The sequence below is a fragment of the Myotis daubentonii genome, chromosome 2 (assembly GCF_963259705.1).
Source record: "Myotis daubentonii chromosome 2, mMyoDau2.1, whole genome shotgun sequence".
Taxonomy (NCBI): Eukaryota; Metazoa; Chordata; class Mammalia; order Chiroptera; family Vespertilionidae; genus Myotis; species Myotis daubentonii.
In genome coordinates this window covers 21,547,998-21,569,460 of record NC_081841.1, presented here as the reverse complement: position 1 = coordinate 21,569,460, position 21,463 = coordinate 21,547,998, and positions in this window count along the sequence as shown.

Sequence of the window (21,463 nt, the reverse complement as noted above, 5' to 3'; positions counted from 1 at the left end):
CATCTCAAATTATACCTGAAAGGATACCCCACCCACATAGCCAGCCTGCCAGAGCCCTGACCGCCAAGAAAGGAGTCCTGAGTAAACCACCTTCCTTCCTTGTGGTTAAGACATTCTCTGTATCAGTCAGGTCTCAGCAGCACACAGAGGGAACTTAGCCATAGGGGTGACCGGGGAAGTTTATTGGAAGGGCTAATCATAGAGGGACAGGCAGGGTTGAGGGAAACCAAGCAGTGATAGTGAAGCACCCTGGGGCTGATGCATGAGAAAGCAAGGGGAAGGGGGCAGGAGCCAGCAAGGCCTAAAGCTGTGCCCTTAGGCAAAGAAGGAAGTCACTGTCCATCAGCAATGCAGTGGTAAGTGAGCCAGGGAGGCGAGTGCCAGCTCCACTCTCCTCTCATGCTCCAGGACCTGCTGGTGCCTCCCAATGGTTGATTGGAAGCCAGAGGGCAAGGGAGCCCAGTAGAAGCAAGTCTCAAAGATCAGCCAACTATGTCGCAAAGCAGATGGAGAGGGGACTGAGGTATTGGAGTAGGGAGGAAAGGCACAGCCAACATTCTTCAGTTCTGAAAGGGGAACCAGTGGTTGCCATCACCACGGCAACTACTGTGAGCTGCCTTCCAGGCCCAAGTCCAGGGAATGGTGGGAAAGTCACTTTTTCCATCACCCACCCTTTCCATCCCGTCCCTCTTTCCTTCCTCCTTGGCCGCAAACAGAGTGATTTCCCTAGTTGCATCCCATTCCCAAGAACTGTTTATTAGAACAATGGATGGTGGCTCTAGGTGAAGGCTAGAGGGCACTTGGGCAGGGCGGGACCATGTTATGTTGGTGGGGCGGGAATGGGGAGGAAGAGTAACAGCATGAGGCGGCATAGGGGATGCCAGAGAACCCAGAGTGAAGGAGAGAGGATTGAAGGGGAGACATGATGAGGAGTGACCTGGCAACCTAACACATTTAGAATGTTGTCAATAAGGAACTTTTATTGTGTTGACAACATAAGGACATATCAAAGTGTGGCTGGCCCTGCCTTGGTCCCATGCCAGTGGGATGGGAAGAAAGGGCTTTTATTCATCCTTCCTTGTCAATGCATCAAAAATGGTTACTAGTGAGTGGCAGATTCCAGAGGGGTAGGGCACTGGGTCTCCCTTCAGAGGAGACTACTGGAATAAGGATGGTCTTTTTGCTTAGAAAAGCAAAGGAGGCCTAGCTGGTTTGGTTCAGTGAATAGAGCTGAAGGGTTCCAGGTTTGATTCTGGGGAAGGGCACATACTTCTATTGCAGGCTCTGGTCAGGGTGCATGTGGGAGGCAACTAATTGATGTGTCTCTCTCACATCAATGTTTCTCTCTCTGTCTCTTCCCCTCCCTTCTACTCCCTCTGAAAATCAATGGAAAAATATCCTAGGGTGAGGATGAACAACAAAAAAGGGGCGGGGGCATAACTTTGTTCAGTGACTGATTTATGACACCATTTTTTTTAATGCTGGTGCCTAAGAGGCCTCCATGCCCAGTCAGTCCGGCTGAGCTGGGTTACTATAGAAACTGGGGTGAAGGGTGGCCTGCCAATCCAATTTTCTCTCTCTCAGCTCAGCTCTATATCCTCTCACAGGGCACCTTCCTTTGCCCAGATCCTTCTCTCCCTCCATCTAATTCCAACCTGTCCTTCTGGGCTTGTCTGGTTCAGGTTCCTCCTCTGCATAAAGCATTTATTCTCTGACCATTTATGCTAAACTGTCCCTCAGAAATCCTAAAGCATTCACTGCTTATAGCACTCTCTCACCTCTTTTTTTATGTGGATTGCCTTACTTCCCAACAAATGACTGAGGATCCCCTAATATAGCAGTGGGCAAACTATGGCCCGAGGGCCGGATCTGGCCCGTTTGAAATGAATAAAACTAAAAAAAATAAAAAACTGTACCCTTTTATGTAATGATGTTTACTTTGAATTTATATTAGTTCACACAAACACTCCATCCATGCTTTTGTTCCGGCCCTTTGGTCCAGTTTAAGAACCCATTGTGGCCCTCGAGTCAAAAAGTTTGCCCACCCCTGCGCCTAATACCTAACACTGTGCTGGGTACATACAGTAGGCTCTCAATGAATACATTTTGATTCAATGAGGAAGGGAGACAAGATTCTATGATATACCATTGTCAGGGACTTTCATACCAGCTTGGGTGTTCTCTAAGAAAGGGCAAATTACCCTTCACTCTGCCAACTAGGAATGAGATTTCAACTTGATGACTATAGGTAACATTGGTGTCACAATTTGCAGCCACCAAAGCACATGTTTGCAGACCATACTGTTTGAACCACATAGCAGTCTTGTGAGGTGGCAGGATACATCAGCCCATTTAATACATGAGGAAATTGAAAGTCAGAGAGGTTATGTGATATGACCCAGGGAACACAGTTAGTCCAGAACCCAGGTCCCTAGCCTCCTAGCCTAATACCTAGTGTGTGCACCTAGAATCCAAGATAACACCTAGTATTCAAAGACAAACAGGAAAGGCTATCAAGGTGGGAGATGTCAGGTATAGCTTTACTCCAGGGTATAATGCAAGACTAAAACTGAGGGAAGGAAACAATCATCCCACGCGGCTCACATGTCATAATAACCCAGTCTAGTGGAGACCTGTGGAAAGAAGACAGACATGAGGGCTCACTAAGGTCCTTGGGCTGCCAACTTGGCTGGTCTGAGCTTCCAGAATTCAAGGGTCTCAGGTCCAGGTTACGAGCTCAGAGGAGTAACCACTTTGCCCAGAACCTGCAAGAAATGAGCCCCACTGGTGGATGAGAATACTGATGGGTAGTAAGGAGAGAAATCCCTTAAACTAAGGTAGAGGCCAGGAGAGGCCGAGAAGGGACATGACTCCTTCAGAAGCAGTTCCCACATGTGACACGGGAACTTCTTTTGGAAGAATCTAGGACACTCTTCAAAGCCAATTAGAAGAAAATGAGTTCTACACCAGAAGTTTAAAACTACAGCTGCACAAGAAAAATGCATGAACAGCTTCTTAAAAGCCACCTACTCACCCCTCGGAGCAGTGGTGGCTCAACCTCAGCTGCACACTGGAATCATCCCAATGCCCAGGCTGAGCCCCAGGCCTATTCAATCAGAATTCTTGTGGGGTTGGGCCTAGGTTTCAGCATTTTCTTCAAGTCCACTGGGCATTGAAGGGGACCAAAGCTTTGCCACCCCAAAATATGCCTTTTGGGATATTGATTTTAAGCTGGTTATTAAGAACAAAAAAAAAAAAAAAAACCCCAAACAGAGAATCTTTGTCCCTCTCCCTTACAAAAAGGAATTAAAATAGAAGAACCACTTCAGAAAGGGAATCTTAACGTATTCACTTAGCACACTTGAATTATGTGTTCCTGGATAAAGAGGATGCAAGCAAAAATCTGTGTGCTAGATTCCCCTCTGTGTCCCATTGTTTCTGGGTGGCCCAGCAAGAATTTATTTAACACGTTTGTTCTTTCTCATCTGCCTGTGAACTGCCTGCTTTCCCTTTGAAATCTCAAGCCCCTGTCCCCTTGTCCTCTGTTCAAAATGGCCTATAAACCTCAACCCCAAAGTGTCTTTGAGTCTCATATCTTATGAGTCCCCAAATGTATATCCATAATAAGTTTTGGACATTTCTTCCTGTTAGTCTATCTCATGTTAATTTGATTCTTAGCTCAGCTAGAACTTAGATAATACAGTTTGCAGATAATATGTTGTAGAATTATGTACCTGAAACCTGTATAATTTTGTTGACTGGTGTCACCCCAATAAATTCAATGAATAGGAACAAAATAAAAACATAAATACTGTCAGGTACTGTCTGGTTCAAGATGGTGACATAGAAGTCTCCTGAACTCACTGCTTCTGCAGACATAATGAATCTACAGCAACAAATGGGATAATTCCCTCTGAATGAAATTCAGCAATGAGCCAAGTGACTTCTACACATTGTAGGAATGAGAAAATACTCACATAAAAATGGGTAAAAAAGACTGAGACACACTTTCACCAAAAATCCAGTCCCAGCACAGCAACATGTATTGGGAAGGAATGCACAATTCCCACCTTCTCCCCAAGGAGCCAAGGGTTTGGATCCAATATATTGTAACCCAACTTTTAAGACTTCCATCTGAGAGATGGGTCCCTAAAACAACTAGATTAGAAAAACAATGGGGCTTCATCCATAGGACCAACAGGGCTCAGTGCAGAGATAGCAGATAGAAACATCCATCTTTGAATCTTTCCATGAAAGAGGCTTATTTGCATTTTAAGAGCTGCTGCCTGAGAGTTTGGCTTCCAATTAGCCTACTTCTAGGTCCTTGTTAGGGAAACTGACAGGTCTTGGCACATCTCCAACTACTGGGAGCCACTAAGAATAAAGGAGACAGCTTGGATAATGAGAAAGCTTTGAGAGACAATCAAGCACTCAGGCTGGGCTAAATGATAATGTTTATCTTCTACATGAGACCACTCCCTCATGATTGGAAGAGGTAGCTATTTTTTCTAATGCACAGAAACCAACACGGAAAGTCAAGGAAAATGAAGACATATAAGTATAAAATACAAATATAAAGAATATGTTCCAAACAAAAGAATGAGATAAAACTTCAGAAACAGACCTTAATGAGATGCAGGTAAGTGATTTTTCTGATAAGGAGTTCAAAATAATGGTCATTAAGATGTTCATCGAGGTCAGGAGAACAATGCATGAAACAAGGTGAGATTTTCAACAAAGTGATAGAAAATAAAAGGAAGTACCAAACAGAAATCACAGAGCTGAAGAATATAACTATTGAACTGAAAAATTCAACAGAAGGGTTTAAAAACAGACTAACATGGAAGAAATATCAGTGAACTCAAAGACATGAGAGTGGAATTCATCCAATCAGAGGAACAAAAAGAAAAAGAAATAAAAAAGAGTAAAAAAACTAAAGGACTTATGGGACACAATCAAGAGTAGAAGTATTTGCATTAGAGAAGTCCCAGGAGAAGAGGGAGAGAAAGCTTATGCAAAGAAAGAATGGCTGAGAGATTCCTTGACCTGAGGAAAGAAACAGACATCCACATGCAGGAAGCCCAGAAAGTTCCAAGCAAGATTAACCTAAAGAAACCCAAACTAAGACACACTATAATTAAATTGCAAAAGTTAAAGAGAAGAAGTTTTTTTTTTTTTTTTTTTTTTTTTACCATTTTTCTGTTTTATTAGATAGGATTATGATTTCAATGGAGTTTTATTACCTTGGGGTGAGAGAGGTGACATACAGAAGTTTCTATTTTTTTTTTTTATTGCTTAAAGTATTACAAAGGGTATTACATATGTATCCATTTTATCCCCCCGCCCTAGACAGTCCCCTAGCCTCCCCTATCCCCCAGTGTCTTATGTCCATTGGTTATGCTTATATGCATGCATACAAGTCCTTTAGTTGATCTCTTACCCCCCTACCTCCTGCCCCCCAACCCTCCCCGGCCTTCCCGCTGCAGTTTGACAATCTGTTTGAGGCAGCTCTGCCTCTGTATCTATTATTGTTCAAAAGTTTATAATGGTCTCTATTGTCCATGAATGAGTGAGATCATGTGGTATTTTTCCTTTATTGACTGGCTTATTTCACTTAGCATAATGCTCTCCAGTTCCATCCATGACGTTGCAAATGGTAAGAGTTCCTTCCTTTTTACAGCAGCATAGTATTCCATCGTGTAGATGTACCACAGTTTTCTAATCCATTCATCTACTGATGGGCACTTAGGCTGTTTCCAGATCTTAGCTATGGTGAATTGTGCTGCTATGAACATAGGGGTGCATATATCCTTTCTGATTGGTGTTTCTGGTTTCTTGGGATATATTCCTAGAAGTGGGATCACAGGGTCAAATGGGAGTTCCATTTTCAGTTTTTTAAGGAAACTCCATACTGTCTTCCATAGTGGCTGCACCAGTCTGCATTCCCACCAGCAGTGCACAAGTGTTCCTTTTTCTCCACATCCTCTCCAGCACTTGTCGTTTGTTGATTTGTTGATGATAGCCAGTCTGACAGGTGTGAGATGGTACCTCATTGCTGTTTTGATTTGCATCTCTCGGATGATTAGTGACTTTGAGCATGTTTTCAGATGTCTCTTGGCTTTCTGAATGTCCTCTTTTGAAAGGTGTCTATTTAGGTCCTTTGCCCATTTTTTGATTGGATTGTTTATCTTCCTTTTGTTCAGTTGTATGAGTTCCCTATAAATTTTGGAGATTAGGCCCTTATCAGATATGTCATTGGCAAATATGTTTTCCCACACAGTGCGTCTTCTCGTTGTTTTGTTGATGGTTTCTTTTGCTGTGCAGAAGCTTTTTATTTTGATGTAGTCCCATTTGTTCATTTTTTCTTTAGTTTCAAGTGCCCTAGGAGCTGTATCAGTGAAGAAATTGCTTCGGCATATGTCTGAGATTTTCTTGCCTTTGGATTCTTCTAGAAAAAGAGAAGAAGTTTTAAAAGCAGCAGAAGAAAACTCAACTTGTTATGTACAAGGTAAACTCCATAAGACTATGAGCAGATTTTTCAGCAGACACTTTGCAGGCCAGAAGGGAGTGGCATGATATATTCAAAGTGCTGAAAGAAAAAATATTATCAACCAAGAATACCCTACCCAGCAAAGTTGTCCTTCAGAATTGAAGGAGAGAAAGAATTTTACAACAAGCAAAAGGTGAAGTTGCTCATCACCACTAGATTGTCTTTATAAGAAACATTAAAGGGACATTTTCAAGCTGAAATGAAAGGATGCTAATTACTAACAGAAACACATGAAAGTATAAATCTCATTGGTTTAGGTAAATATATAGTTAAATTCAGAATACTCTAATGTAATGGTGGTAGGCAAATCACTTCTAAATGTAGAATGAAGGTTAAAAGACAAAAGTATTAAAAATAACTATACACTAATTTGGTAATGGGTACACAAGGTAAAAAGATGTTAATTATGACATCAAAAACATAAAATATATATGTGGGGAGAGTAAAGATGTAGAGTTTTAGTATGCATCCAAAGTTAAGTTGTTATCAGCATAAACTATAGTTTTGTAAATATAAAATGTTTTATGTAAATCTCAAAGCAAATGTTTTATGATAATCACAAAGCAAAAACCTATCGAAATACACAAAAGAAAGGACTCTAAACATACTACTATAGAAAAACATTATATAACAAGGGAAAAAAGCAAGAGAAGAAAGGAACAAAGGAATCACAAAACAGCCAGAAAACAATAAATTTACAATAGAAAGTCTCAACGAATCAATAATTACTTTAAATGTAAATGGTCTAAATCCTCCAATCAAAAGACATAGACTGGCTGAATGGAATAAAAAATAAGACCCAACTATATGCTGCTTTCAAGAGACTCACCTCAGCTTTAAAGACACATATAGACTGAAAGTAAAGGTATGGAAATAGCTATTTCATGGAAATAGAATAAAAAGAAAGCTAGGGTCTGCCCTAGCCAGTTTGGCTCAGTGGATAGAGCGTTGGCCTGAGGACTGAAGGGTCACGGGTTCCAGTCTGGTCAGCGCATGTACCTCGGTTGCAGGCTTGATCCCTGGCTCTGGTCAGGGTGTGTGTGGGAGTCGTCCAATGGATGTGTGTCTCTTACATCAATGTTTCTGTCTCTCCCCTCCCTTCCACTCTCTCTAAAACTCAATGGAAAAATATCCTCGGTTGAGGATTAACCAAAAAAAAAAAAAAAAAAGAAGAAGAAGAAGAAGAAGAAGAAGAAGAAGAAGAAGAAGAAGAAGAAGAAGAAAGCAAGGGGAACTATAGTTATATAAGACAAAGTAGATTTTAAGCCAAAGACTGTAATAAGAAACAAAGAAGTTTATTGTATAATGGATAAAGGAGTCAATCCAACAAGAGGATATAGCACTTGTAAATATTTATGTACCCATCCTGGATGTATCTAAATATAGAAAGCAAATATTGACAGACATGAAGGGGGAAGTAGACAGCAATATAATAATAGTTGGTGCCGAAACCGGTTTGGCTCAGTGGATAGAGCGTCGGCCTGCGGACTGAAGGGTCCCAGGTTCGATTCTGGTCAAGGGCATGTACCTTGGTTGCGGGCACATCCCCAGTGGGAGATGTGCAGGAGGCAGCTGATCGATGTTTCTCTCTCATCGATATTTCTAACTCTCTATCCCTCTACCTTCCTCTCTGTAAAAAATCAATAAAATATATTTTTTAAAAAAATAGTTGGGACTTTACTACTTTCAGCTCAAAGATGAATAAGATCTGAGGATCTAATGTACAACATGGTGACTATAGATGATGACAATGTATGGCATAATTTAAATTGTTAAAAGAGTAGATCTTATAAAAATAAAGATAAATATGTGAGATGATGAATGTGTGAATTAATTAGATGAGGGAATCTTTTCACAATGTACATGCATATCAAATCACCACAATGTAGCCGAAACCGGTTTGGCTCAGTGGATAGAGCGTCGGCCTGTGGACTGAAAGGTCCCAGGTTCGATTCCGGTCAAGGGCATGTGCCAGGGTTGCAGGCACATCCCCAGTGGGAGATGTGCAGGAGGCAGCTGATCGATGTTTCTCTCTCATCGATGTTTCTAACTCTCTATCTCTCTCCTTTCCTCTCTGTGAAAAATCAATAAAAATATATTAAAAAAAAAAATCACCACAATGTACACTTTTAATATCTTATAATTTTATATGGCAACTAGAAGCCCGGTGCATGAAATTCGTGCACTGGGGGAGAGGTGTCCCTAAGCCCAGCTTGCACCCTCTTCATTCTGGGACTCCTCGGGAGATGTCCCACTGTCAGACATCCCTCTACAATCTGGGACTGTTGTCTCCTAACCACTCACCTGCCTGCTTGCCTGATTGCCCCTAACCGCTTCTGCCTGCCAGCCTGATCACCCCCTAACCACTCCCCTGCCAGCCCGATCAACGCCTAACTGTTCCCATGCTGGCCTGGTAACCCCCAACTGCCCTCCCATGCTGGCCTGGTCACCCCCAACTGCCCTCCCCTGCTGGCCATGATGGCCATCTTTGACCACATGGGGGTGGCCATCTTGTGCAAGGGCGTGATGGTCAATTTGCATATTACCTCTTTATTATATAGGACTAGAGGCCTGGTGCATGAAAATTCATGCACTGGAGGTGGGGGGTTCCTCAGCCTGCCTTCCCCCTCTCACAGTCCCAGAGCCCTCAGGCGTGGGAGGTGACCCGGCAACGTCCTCATCACATTACAGAAGTGGACATTCTTCTACTCAGAGGGGAAGGCGACGTCCTCATCACACCTCTGCTGCTGCCACTGCTGGCAGCACAAGCCTCAGCTGGCCCTGGTTACCTGAGTCTTGGGCGGCCCTGGGTGCTTGGGCAGCCGCCATCCGAGGCTTGCCTGCACCTTGGGTCAGCCCTGGGCAGCTGGGGGATTCCAGAGGCAGGAGCCTTGCCATGTGCCTGCCGCCCTGGCAGGGCTGAGGGCACTGGGCACTGCTATCTTGTGGCTATGGGCACCACCATCTTTGAGGGTGTGGCAATCAATTAGCATATTCCCTCCTTATTGGCTGTGGGTACCGCCAACTTTGCAGCCTGTTGCTCAATCATTTGGTCGTCCCTCACTAAACCCCTGCTGGCCTGGTTGCCTCACGCAGCCTGTTTGGTTGTGATGGTCACTTAGGCTTTCATATATCTAGATTACTCCTCAATAAGGCTGAAATAAAAACAGCCACGTACTGTACATATGTGTGTGTCAGTGTTCTTAGTTGCAAAATATAGAACTCATTATTGCTTTGGTCAGAAAAGAAATTTGTTTTAGCACATTTGATTCCCAAGGAACCTCCAGGAGGACCAGAGAACCTAGCTTGCAGGCTACACACAACATATCTCTGACTGCGTCACCTTGAGAAGGCCACCACCCTTGCTCAAGGGCAGTGCATCTCATGCTGCCAACACTGGTCCCCCAGACACTGGACCCTCCTCTCCAGTGGCCCAAAATCCGCTGCCCCTGTTTCCCCGTCACCAGTTGCGTCCCACGTGGTTCCTGCCTCCTCACACCCTTTCTTCACTCACTGTTTGAAACCTCACTTAGTTGCCTCTGGGCGATGGAGCCTAGGACACATACCTGCTACCTAGTTTTCATGCTTCTACCTGGGAAAATTGGAACGCAAGGCAGGAATCCCCCAAACATAGAAAGGGTATTCAAAAGTGTTGGGCAGCAAGAAAACATGAGACATGTCCACTATGAGGGGGCTGTGAGGTGGAGGTGAAGAGAAGGTCACAGATTCTCTCAGTCTGTGTTCTGGGTTGCAGCTGACAGAAATGGACTCTGGTTAACTTAAACCGAGGGGATTTATTGCAGGAAGGCGGGAGAGGAAAGGGCGGGGAGCGAGAAGGGGGAAGGGAGGAAAGGGCCATTTGTGGAGCATCAGTGCTTCGTCATATGCATGATTTCTTTTAATTCTCATGCCAACCTTGTGAATTAGGTTTCATTACTCCCACCTCACAGATAAAGAAACTGAGGTTCAATGAGGTTAAGTGGCTTGCCTAAGATCATATAGCTAGTCAGTGGCAGATGGAGAAATAAAATCTAGATCTTTCTGGTTTAAAATCCCATGATGTTTCTGTGGCTTACTTTTCTCTATTTTTGTGTGCAGGGGTTGTCCGAAATCTCCAAATGTTTTCACCACCGCTGGAGTCCTGGCAAAGGCAGCAAGTAGGGTGGCTGCCAGAGGCTGTGGCGGGGGAGGAGAGGAGAGGAGGGGTGTGCCTGTGTGGGCCCTTTGTAGTCAAGTATTTATAAATCTGGAGTTTCTCCCTTGTAACAAATATCAGAGATATTTTTTCTGGCCCTTAGAGTTGGGGAAGGTATCCTCGCCTCTGTTCACAGGAACACAGTTTCCAGGGGTTAGGTGAGGCCGGGCCAGCCTGGAGGGGTAAACCAAGGCTCCAGGACTGAGGGTCCAAAGGATTTTTGTGATTCTATATGACCATCCTGCTCACCGTCCCTTCTGAAGAGGAACTGTCCTGAACCTGGTGGCCCTGCCTCCTTTGGGCCCAGATGATTGGTCCCGCAATTGCACCCACCCGAAGGCCTGTGATGGGATTGTGCCTATATTGGAGCCACGGTGATGGGCTGGGCCTTCTGGTAGAGGGGGCAGAAGCAGAAAGAGCAGAGAAAGCAGCAGCCCCCTCCCCATCAGGTGATCCGGGCTCTGGAGTGTCCTGGGTCCCGAGCACTGTCCCCTTCCTGAGTAACAAGGCCCACGTGTGTGGCTGTTTCTGGGTTCCCTGGAATACTTCAGATCCTTCTTGCTGTCAGTTCCTTACACGAATCCCCCCAGTGTTTGACCTAATTAAGAGTGATTGTAGCAACCAAGGGGATGAGGCCAGTCCCAGACTGCGGAGCCTGCCGTGGTCTGCTCTATCGTATTCAAAGGGTCGTGGCCGCCACTCTGTGTCACTGGTTCCTGTGGTTCACAGGGAGGCCTCAGGCTCCTTAGGGGGAAGAGTTAGACCAGAAGCCAAGGGGGAGAGGAAGGAAAGGCGAAGGGACCAGGGTGGAACAGAGCTTTCAGTCATGACATCACAACGTAGATCAGCTGTGGGATGTTACTTACTCGTAATAGTCAGACCACTGGTTTGTATTTAAAGCATACATTTACTTATTTATTTCAAAATTCAAAAGGCAGAGAAGGGGATACACTGAACATTCTCCTTCCTTTCCGGCTGGCAGCTCCCCTCCCCAGAGGTCACCACACTTGAGTTTTCGGCATCCTTCCAGAAATGTTTTATGCACATATAAGCAAACACATTCTTCCCACCCCATTTATTACAAAAATGTTAGCATGTTATTCCCACTGTCCCGAGCCTCGTTTTGTTTTTGTTTTTTTCACTTGTGAATCATTTACTACCTTTTCTCCTTGTGGAGGGCAGATCTGAGAACCTCCCGTGGAAGGGCGGCCCTCACTCACTTGCATCCTGAAAGGCCTTCCAGCCAGGGCGAGAGGGGGTGGTGGGCAGCAGCCCTGGACTCCCCAGGGCCCTAGCGAGGGTGTGTGTGCACGTGTGTGTGTCTCTTCGTGAGCGCCCGTGCACGGGCGTGCAAATGTTTATGTGCATGTTTGTGCAGGGGTGTGGCCTGAACTCAGGCTCAGTTTCCTTCCACTGAGAGGTAAGGCAAGAACATTCCTTGGGGGTGTTGGGAGGATGGAATGAGGACGCGTTGAGAAGCTGTCCTGTGAATGGTTCAGGCCTGCGAGTGAGAGGTTATTCTCCGCCCCACAGACTTGGGCGTCTTGTGTATTTCCCCGAACCTCTCCTCCGCCTCCACATTCTCAGCTGATGGGTCACCTCCACCACAGGGAGTAAACAGAAGGTGGTTCCCCAGCCTCCCAGCCACACCCGCCCACCCGTTTACTGGCATCTGCCCCACCTCACCTCCCTCCCGCCCTCTCTCGGGCCGAGAAAGAAGAGCAGAGAAGCCTCCTCAGGGACCGGCTCTACTGTTTACTTAGCCTTCCTCCCCAACTCCCCGTCTCCAACCTCTCTCTCCCGGCTCCTTCCAAATCCCGCAGCTCCCTCTGTAGCATGCGGGGGCTCCTTCCCCTTTGCGTGGTGCCTGGGCCCCCTAGAGAATGCGGGTTTCCTAAGTAGCACGGGTGCATCTTACCCAGCACAGGGGTTCCCAGGGCAGCGTGGTGGGGTTTCCTCCCCAGCATGGTGGGCAGTCCCCCCTCAGGTGGGCGGGGTTTACTGTGTGGCTCCAGGGGCTCCCTCCACAGCGCCAGGGGTGGGGGTGGGTGGGGGAGGGGGTCGTCTGAAATCACTACTTTGGTGAACAGGGTTTCCAAAGTAACTGGGAGGGTCACTCTTTTAAATGCAGAAGGGAGGAATTCCCAAAGTAGCATGGGGTGGAAAAAGAAAACAAAAGCAAACCCTCTCATGACCGCCTCCCATTACCTCCAGCTACTGTTTTCTTTTCCACTTCAGAGTCAGACTTCTTGAAAGACTAGTTTACACCCAGCACCTTCCATCTCTTCCAGTTCCATTCGCTCCTCAGCCCGTCGGATTCTTTTATCGGACATTTATTGAGCTCTATGTGTCAGGTGCTGTTCTAAGCACTTGCATGTATTGACCCATCTACTCAGACAACCCAAGGAAGTAGGTACTATTACTAGCCCATTTTACAGACAAGGAAACTGAGGCCAGAGAGATTTAAGTGCGATCACACAAATACAATCCACTCACAAGAAGTCAGTCCTAATGCTGGTTTCAAAACCAGGCTGGGAACATGTTGATTCCTTAAATCTTGGTGTTCCCATTTCTCTTCCCATTCTGCCTCCTTTCCTTAGGCGAGCTCATTCATGTCAACGGTCATTATGTGCTAACTGACTTTCTTTTTATCCCCTGTCCAGATCTTCCTTCTGACCCAAGACTCTTGGCTCTCATTGCTACTCACCATCTTCCATTGGATGTCCCCTAGATATTCAAAGTTGCCCCCAACGGAATGTAGGACATGTTTAGGATGTTTTCATTTGGGAATGGGAGGCCACGCAGGACTGCTAATGGGGGTGGAGGGATGGGGGTGGGGTGGGGAGAGGGTGTTTGATCAGATCAGTGCTTTAGAAAGCCTTTAGCCCTGCACACTGGGTCGGGTGCCCTTCCTCGGTTAACTCCTTTGTCATACCTTGGTCTCTGCTTAAATGTCCCTTCTTGGGGAAGTATTTCCTAAGATCCCTCCTACAGCTTCAGCACCCTCACGGTGGCTCTTGGTGTTCTCGTCTGCCTCTCTGAGATCACTTCTTTTCCCCACTCTGGAATCTTTTTTTGAAATTTATCTTTATTATTGAAAGTCATACAGATGTTTCTTATCAGATTACTTCTTATTCTGGATGGTCATTGTCCATTTTCTTGCCTGTGTCCTGTCCCCCTCCTATAACAGTTTGGCAGGTGTGTTGCCCTTCAGATCTGATGGGCACCATGCCTCGCACAGAGACAGCACTCCATAAAAGTGTGCTGTTCCACTCACTGTGACGTTTTCATGAGGCAGATCTGTCTGGAACTGTGGGGGTGTGTGTTGGGGGTGGGGAGAATTGAAAGGTGGTAGTTTGGTTAAAGAGAAGTTAAAAAGAGAAGCATGGAAACGGAAACATGGGAATGCAAATATCTGTGTGGGTTTGTGTCTGTGTCCTGTCTGGGGTGTCTGTTAACCTTAACATCAAGGGGCGGTGACAAGAGCAAGGGTTTCAAAGTGTGAAACTGGAATTCAAATCCCAACTCCACCACTTACAGCAATGTGATCTAGAGACAGTTCCTGAACCTGTTTGTTTCTCTTTGACATAGTTACCTGACACGGCTTTTCATGACACTACCAGGCAAGGGCTCTCCTCTTGGTTCTGTCCCTAATTGTGCAAATGGCCTCCCCTCTCCTTGCCTCTGTTCCCCATCTGCAAAATGAAGGTCGTGGCCAGCAGGTGACACCTACGAGAGGAATTGCTGGATTGTATAATGTCATCCTGTAACATCATAACAAAAAGAAAGCCAAATTGTTTTCCAAATGGTTGATCCTGCTTACACTTCTACCAGTCATATATAAGACAGCCTGTTGCTGTATCTAAATAAAGTCTCTTTCCACATATGATCTTCACAAGCTTCAAATTATTACCAGTTAACTGGTATAAATGTGATCTTTTTCTTTAAATACTCACCCGAGGATATTTTTCCATTGATTTTTAGAGAGGGTGGAAGAGAAAGGGAAAGACAGAGAGAAATAGTAATGTGAGAGACCCAACCAATCGGTAGGGTCGATTGGTTGCCTACTGCATGAGTCCCAACCAGGGCCTGGTTCAGGGAGGATCCTACAACTGAGGTATGTGCCCTTGATCAAAATCGAACCCAGGACCCTTCAGTCCACAGGATGACGCTCTATCCACTAAGCCAAACCGCCTAGGGCTCACCTGTGCTCTTGATGTGCATTTCCCTGATTGCGGATAAAGCTGGGCATCTTCATCCTCCTTTGGCATGGAGCATCGCCTCCGCCTTTGGGAAGCACTTTCTCTCCCAGCATTCCTGGAGCCTACACTCTGATTTCTCTCTTCCTGTCACTGGCTGCTTTTTTCTGGTCTCCTTTGCCATTTTCTCCTCATCAACTTGACCTCTTGGCTCCATCCTTGGAACTCTTCCCTCTCCTGTTCTCACTCATTCCATAGGTCCTTTCATCCAGTCTCCTGATTTCAATATCAAGTAGATGCTAATACCTCCCTGTTTATAGCTCCTTTCCAGACCACCCTCCTGAACTGCATATATTGAAATGCTGACTACATATTTCTCTACTTGGGTTTTTAACTGATGTATCTAAAATGCAACTCTTGACTCCCTCAACCCCAAAACTCCTCCTAAAGTCTCCCCATTTCAGTAAAAGGCAACTCCATACTTCTGCTGCTCAAGCCCAAAACCTTGGCATCACCCTTGACACGATCCTATCAGCAAATTCTAGTAGCTATACCTTCAAAATTATATCCACTTCTCACTACCTCCTTCCCACTACCTTGGTCCAAGCCACCATTATCTCTCACCTGGATGCATCCAATAGTATCTTAATCTGAATCCTCTTCCCTGGTTTCCCGACCATCTATTCTCCAAACAGAGGAGGCTTTTAAAGACATAAACCAGATCAGGATGCTCCCTTCCCTCAAATCCTGCAATGATAGCCCATCGCATTCAGAGTAAAACCCAAAGTCCCTGGAATAGACTAGGAGACCATCTGGCTTCTTGCTTTCTTTCTGACCCCCTCTCCCTCTTCTCACTCTGCTCCAGGCTTGCTAGCCTCTGTGCTGTCCCTGGGACCTGTAGGTGCTCTTCTGCTTTAGGTTTTGCACTGGCTATTATACTGAGACTAGAGGCTCAGTGCACAAATTCATGCACAGGTAGGGTCCCTAGGCCTGGCCAGCAATCAGGGTTGATCCGGCCTTCCGTTGTTCCTCACCGCACTGCCCCTGGTGGTCAGCAGACGTCGTAGTGAGCAAGTGAACTCTCGGTCTCCTGGTTGAATTCCCCAGGAGACACTTTGCATATTAGGCTTTTATATATATAGATAGCTTAGTTGTTCTTGTTGATTTGCTTATTGTCTGTTTTCCCTCCAATAAAAAGGTCTTCACAGGGAGGGACTTTGTTTTGTTCACTGCTGTATCCCCAGCACCTAGAACAGTATTTGGCACAGAGTGGGAAAACTCGGCAACTATTTATTAAATGAATCACTTGATGGATGATTACTATGAGCTAGGTAATCTAAATCAGATAAAGAGGAAGTGACATCATGAGAGGAAGGTGGTAAGATTGGAGGCACTGGGTGGGGTTGGAAAATAGTTGAACTTGGAGTACTAGAGCCAATGAGTTTGAGTGACAGGAAGAGATTAGAGAGTGTGATTCTGTCTTGCATTGTGAGAGCATCATAGAGGTCATTATACAAACCTAGATGGTACAGTCTACTACACTTCTAGGCCATGTGGTATAGCCCATTACTCTTAGGCTACAAACCTGCACAGCATGTTATTGTACTGAATACTGTAGGCAATTGTAACACAACAGTAAGTATTTGTATAGCTAAACATATCTAAATATAGAAAAGGTACAATAAAGATATAGTATAAAGGTTTAAAAAGCAATATATCCATATGTATAGGGCACTTGCCATGGATGGAGCTTGCAGGACTGGAAGATGCTCTGGGTGAGTCAGTGAATGGTGAGTGAATGAATGAAGGCTTAGGATATTACTGTACACTACTGTGGATTTATAAATACTGCACACTTAGGCCACACTAAAGTTATTTAAAATTTTTCCTTTTTTCAATGATAAATTAGTTTACTTTAGTATTGTATAACCTTTTAAATTACATCAGGTAAAAAAGTTATAGTAAGTAATGTGTTGCACTACAACGTTACGGTGGCTATGATGTCACTAGGTGATGGGAATTTTTCAGTTCCATTATAATCTTATATGTGGTCCTATATGTGGTCCTCTGTTGACAGGAACATCATTATGGGGCACATGACTGTATTTGGATTGTGCTAGTGAAGGGTCTGTTTGTTCTTCTACCTCATTGGCTACTTCATCTCAGTCTCCTTGTTGTTCCTCCCCAGCTTTCTGGTCTCTAAAACTGCAGTGATGTAATTAAAAAATCTAGGGCAGTGTTTTTCAAATTGAGAGACAGAACCATTAGTGAATCACAAAATTAAGTTAGTGCATCTATAAAAATGAAATAGAACAAAATAGGAAATAGCAGAGCACAATGCATGTAGTAAGGGTAAGTATCATATTATAAAACTTGATTTCATTTATGTATGTGTAGACGTGGGTATTTATATATGATGTGTGTGTGTGCACTGAGTCACACATATGGTTGGGCCATGCATGGACAAACAAGTTTGAAAGCCACTGGCCATGAAAACGGGTGAGGAGGTCGAAGAAGGGAGATACCAGGCCATTGGAAAGATTTTATTGTGAACCCTGAAATCACCAAGACTTTACAGGGGTAGTGCTGGAGGGAAAGATGTTAATACAGGGTTAAAACTCTTCAAAAAATGTCCCAGGAGTCTGTAGAGGATACAGCAAAGTCATTCTTACTCCTTGCTCAGACTTCTAGTTCTAACCCTTTCCTGCCCTTCCCCAGCCCAGAGCCTGCACCTGGCTCTTGGGGAGCCCCCCTCTCCCCCACTAGTACATCCCAACCGCCTCAGTAGCCCTAGCAACCTGCCTCTGATATTAGGTCACAGGGGTCAGGTTTTCTCACAGGTTTTCTCATACTCTCCAAGTGTGCTCATTAGTGAGAATAGCAACACACTATTAAGGTTAGCCATTGTTTACTGAGCCCCTTTCCCTGCTCTGTAGCGCTCTGGCAGGTACAGATTGTCCCTCACTTTATGGAGGAGAGCCAGCGGTTCAGAAGTTGAATGATTTGCCTCAGGTAGTTCAGTGGCAGAGCCAGGATTTAAACTCAGGTCTGTTTCACTCCCCAGCCAAGCCTTTGCAATTGGACCTCACAGCCTCCCTCTCCTGCTGATTGGTTCACTCTTACAGACCATCCTCACAGCGTGACATTCAGATTTCATGCTTCAATACAACTACAAATCACTACATTTCATGGATGGCGGGTTTTACAATTCCGGCTTTCAGTGAGTGGTGATGGGCACAGTATTCAGGTAAGGAGCTGATTCAAAGGAGACCCAATTGGGGTAGGGCCTGCATTTGGGGTGGAGAGATAGATAAATCTGGGTAGAAAGAATGAGACCAGAATATAGAAGGCTGTGAATATCTGTGGCAATCTACTTTGTTTTGTGTTGATTGGGGACTGTTATGCAGATGGTCTCCATCTGGGTCCCCACCTGTTAATCACTGGGATTCAGGATGAATTACAGCATCCCATGGCATGGAAAAGGTGAGGAAAGGGAAAATTTACAAGCACTAGGCCAGCAAGACCCTGCTCTTCTTTACAGGACAAATATGGAAGCAATTTTGTTAATGACAGAACCCAGAGGCTGCTTGGGGCCAGCCATTGTGGATGTGGGACTGGAGTGGAGCCCAGGGGATGTTGCAGTCTGTTAAGTTGTGGAAAGCTGAGCTTGTGGTATTCTTTTAGACAGTGCTGCTCCCAGCACAACTGAGAGCTGAGGATTTTGTCATCTTTTGTTGAGGTGGAGTTCTAACACTCTTATGTAATGGTCAGTGCTGCATTGTGGGAGGGGTCAGAGCCCTAGGTTTCAATAATAAGGCCAGTTATTGTGTTTCTACTATGTGCCAGACACTTTATATTGGCACCTAGTAGGCTGAACAAGTAGGGCTCATGGGTTGCAATCTTACAGCCATTCTCTTTTGTCTTGCCCTATTCTTCAGTTGTGTTCTGTGGGGGCAGTTTTTCTTTGCCCAGGTTAGGTGTGTGGCAGTCCCATGACTTTCCTGATGACTTTTAGGATAAAGTTTGTCAGATTTAAAAATAAAATAGCCAGTTATTTTACCAGCAAAAAATCAGTATATTTGGGAATAGGAGAGGAATTGCATTCTGAGACATGCAAACGATGGCAAACCACAGGCAAGTCTGGAGAACAAAAAAGGGGAAAGTTTATTTATTTATTTATTTATTTATTTATTTATTTATTTATTTATTTATTTATTTATTTATTTATTCATTCCTCTCCTGAGGATATTTTTCCATTGATTTTTAGAGAGAGTGGAAAGGAGGAGGAGGGAGAGAGAAACATCAATGTGAGAGAGGCACATGGGTTGGTTGCCTCCCATAAGTGTCCCGACCAGGTCCAGGGATCAAGCCTGTAACCAAGGTACATGCCCTTGACTGGAATTGAACCTGGAACCTTTCAGTCCGAGGGCTAACACTCTATCCACTGAGCCCAACCGGCTATGGTGGAAAGTTATTTTATGGAGAAAAAGGGGAAAGTTGGGAGGGGTGAGTATGAGCAAAAGTCCACTGGAGGAGAATGAGAGTTCAAGGTGGCAGTGGCTTCTCATTGGCTGAGTGTGGTGGCTTCTCCTTTGCTGGGTTGTTGCTGAGGTAGTAAAATAAGCTTCTTCCTGCCCAAATTTGTAAAGTAAGCTCAGCAGGTCATATGTTCATGAGAGCTACACTTTCAGGGCTTCCTTGACTCTATTTGAATAAGGTTTTCTTTATTTATTTTCACAAGTACTACAGTGATTTTGAGTTGCCAAACACAGTCTTCATTCCAGAATTGCAAGTTGCAGTGACAGGTAATAGTCAAAGCTTCCAATTATAGTCAAAATTATCACCACTTTCCTTATGCCAGTGGAGGCCTGCTGTTGCCAACTAGGTATGGCCAGCTTTTCCTCTCCTGTCTGTTTACTTCTGCTCACCTAGCTGCATTTTTTGAGCTCCCATTTGGAGAAGGTTTTAGGAATTTCAGGCAATGATCAGAGGCAGAGAGTGTACTATTCTCAGAAGCAGACTCTCACAGCCCTCAGAGGTCCCCACAGCAGCGGGCACATGGCTCCTCCTTGAGGTCTGGGTCCCAACCCCTTCCTTCTATGCCCCCAGCCCTACGCTGGTAGCTGTTTCCTGTGGTTATTATTTCTGCATTCCCTCATTGTTCTCGTTTTGATTTTGCAGTCTTCCAAAACTTGTTTAACCAATTCCCTATGTCAAATTCACTCTGAGGAATTACCTATTTCGGACCCTGTCTTCTTTTTTTTTTTTTAAATTAAATCTTTATTGTTCAGATTATTACATTTGTTCCTCTTTTTTTTTTCCCCCCCATAACTCCCCTCCTCCCAGTTCCCGCCCCACCCTCCGCCCCCACTCCCCACCCACTGTCCTCATCCATAGGTGCACGATTTTTGTCCAGTCTCTTCCCACATCTCCCACACCCCCTTCCCCCCCAAGAATAGTCAGTCCATTCCCTTTCTATGTCCCTGATTCTATTATAATCAACAGTTCATTCTGTTCATCAGATTATTTATTCACTTGATTCTTAGATTCACTTGTTGATAGATGCATATTTGTTGTTCATAATTTGTATCTTTACCTTTTTCTTCCTCTTCCTCTTCTTAAAGGATACCTTTCAGCATTTCATATAATCCTGGTTTGGTGGTGATGAACTCCCTCAGCTTTTCCTTATCTGTGAAGCTCTTCATCTGACCTTCAATTCCGAATGATAGCCCTGCTGAATAAAGTAATCTTGGTTGTAGGTTCTTGGTATTCATCACTTTGAATATTTCTTGCCACTCCCTTCTGGTCTGCAAAGTTTCTGTTGAGAAATCAGCTGACAGTCGTATGGGTATTCCCTTGTAGGTAACTGAGTTTCCTTCTCCTGCTGTTTTTAAGATTCTCTCTTTATCTTTTGCTCTTGGCATTTTAACCACGATGTGTCTTGGTGTGGTCCTCTTTGGACTCCCTTCGCTTGGGGTTCTCCGCGCTTCCTGGACCTGCAAGTCCATCTCTTTCACCAGGTGGGGGAAGTTTTCTGTCATTATTTCTTCAAATAGGTCTTCAATATCTTGCTCTCTCTCATCTTCTGGCACCCCTATAATTCTGATGTTGGTACGCTTGAAGCTGTCCCAGAGGCTCCTTACACTATCCTCGCATTTTTGGATTCTTTTTTCATTTTGCTTTTCCGGTTGGATGTTTTTTGCTTCCTCGCATTTCAAATCATTGACTTGATTCTTGCGCTCCTCTGGTCTGCTGCCGGGCGTCTGTATAATATTCGTTATTTCAGTCTGTGTGTGCTTAATTTCTAGTTGGTTCCCCAATATAAGATCGAGGGTCTTATTAGTTTTCGTGTAGATCTCATTAAGTTTATCGGCAGCTTCTAAACAGTTCTTGAGAGACCTTAAAAGTGTGGTTCTGAACTCTATTTCTTCCACTGACAATTTTGTCCTGTTTCTTTGTCTCCGAATTTTGTTATGCTTCCTTGGTGCACCCCCTAGTGGTCTTTGTTTGCAGTCTTAT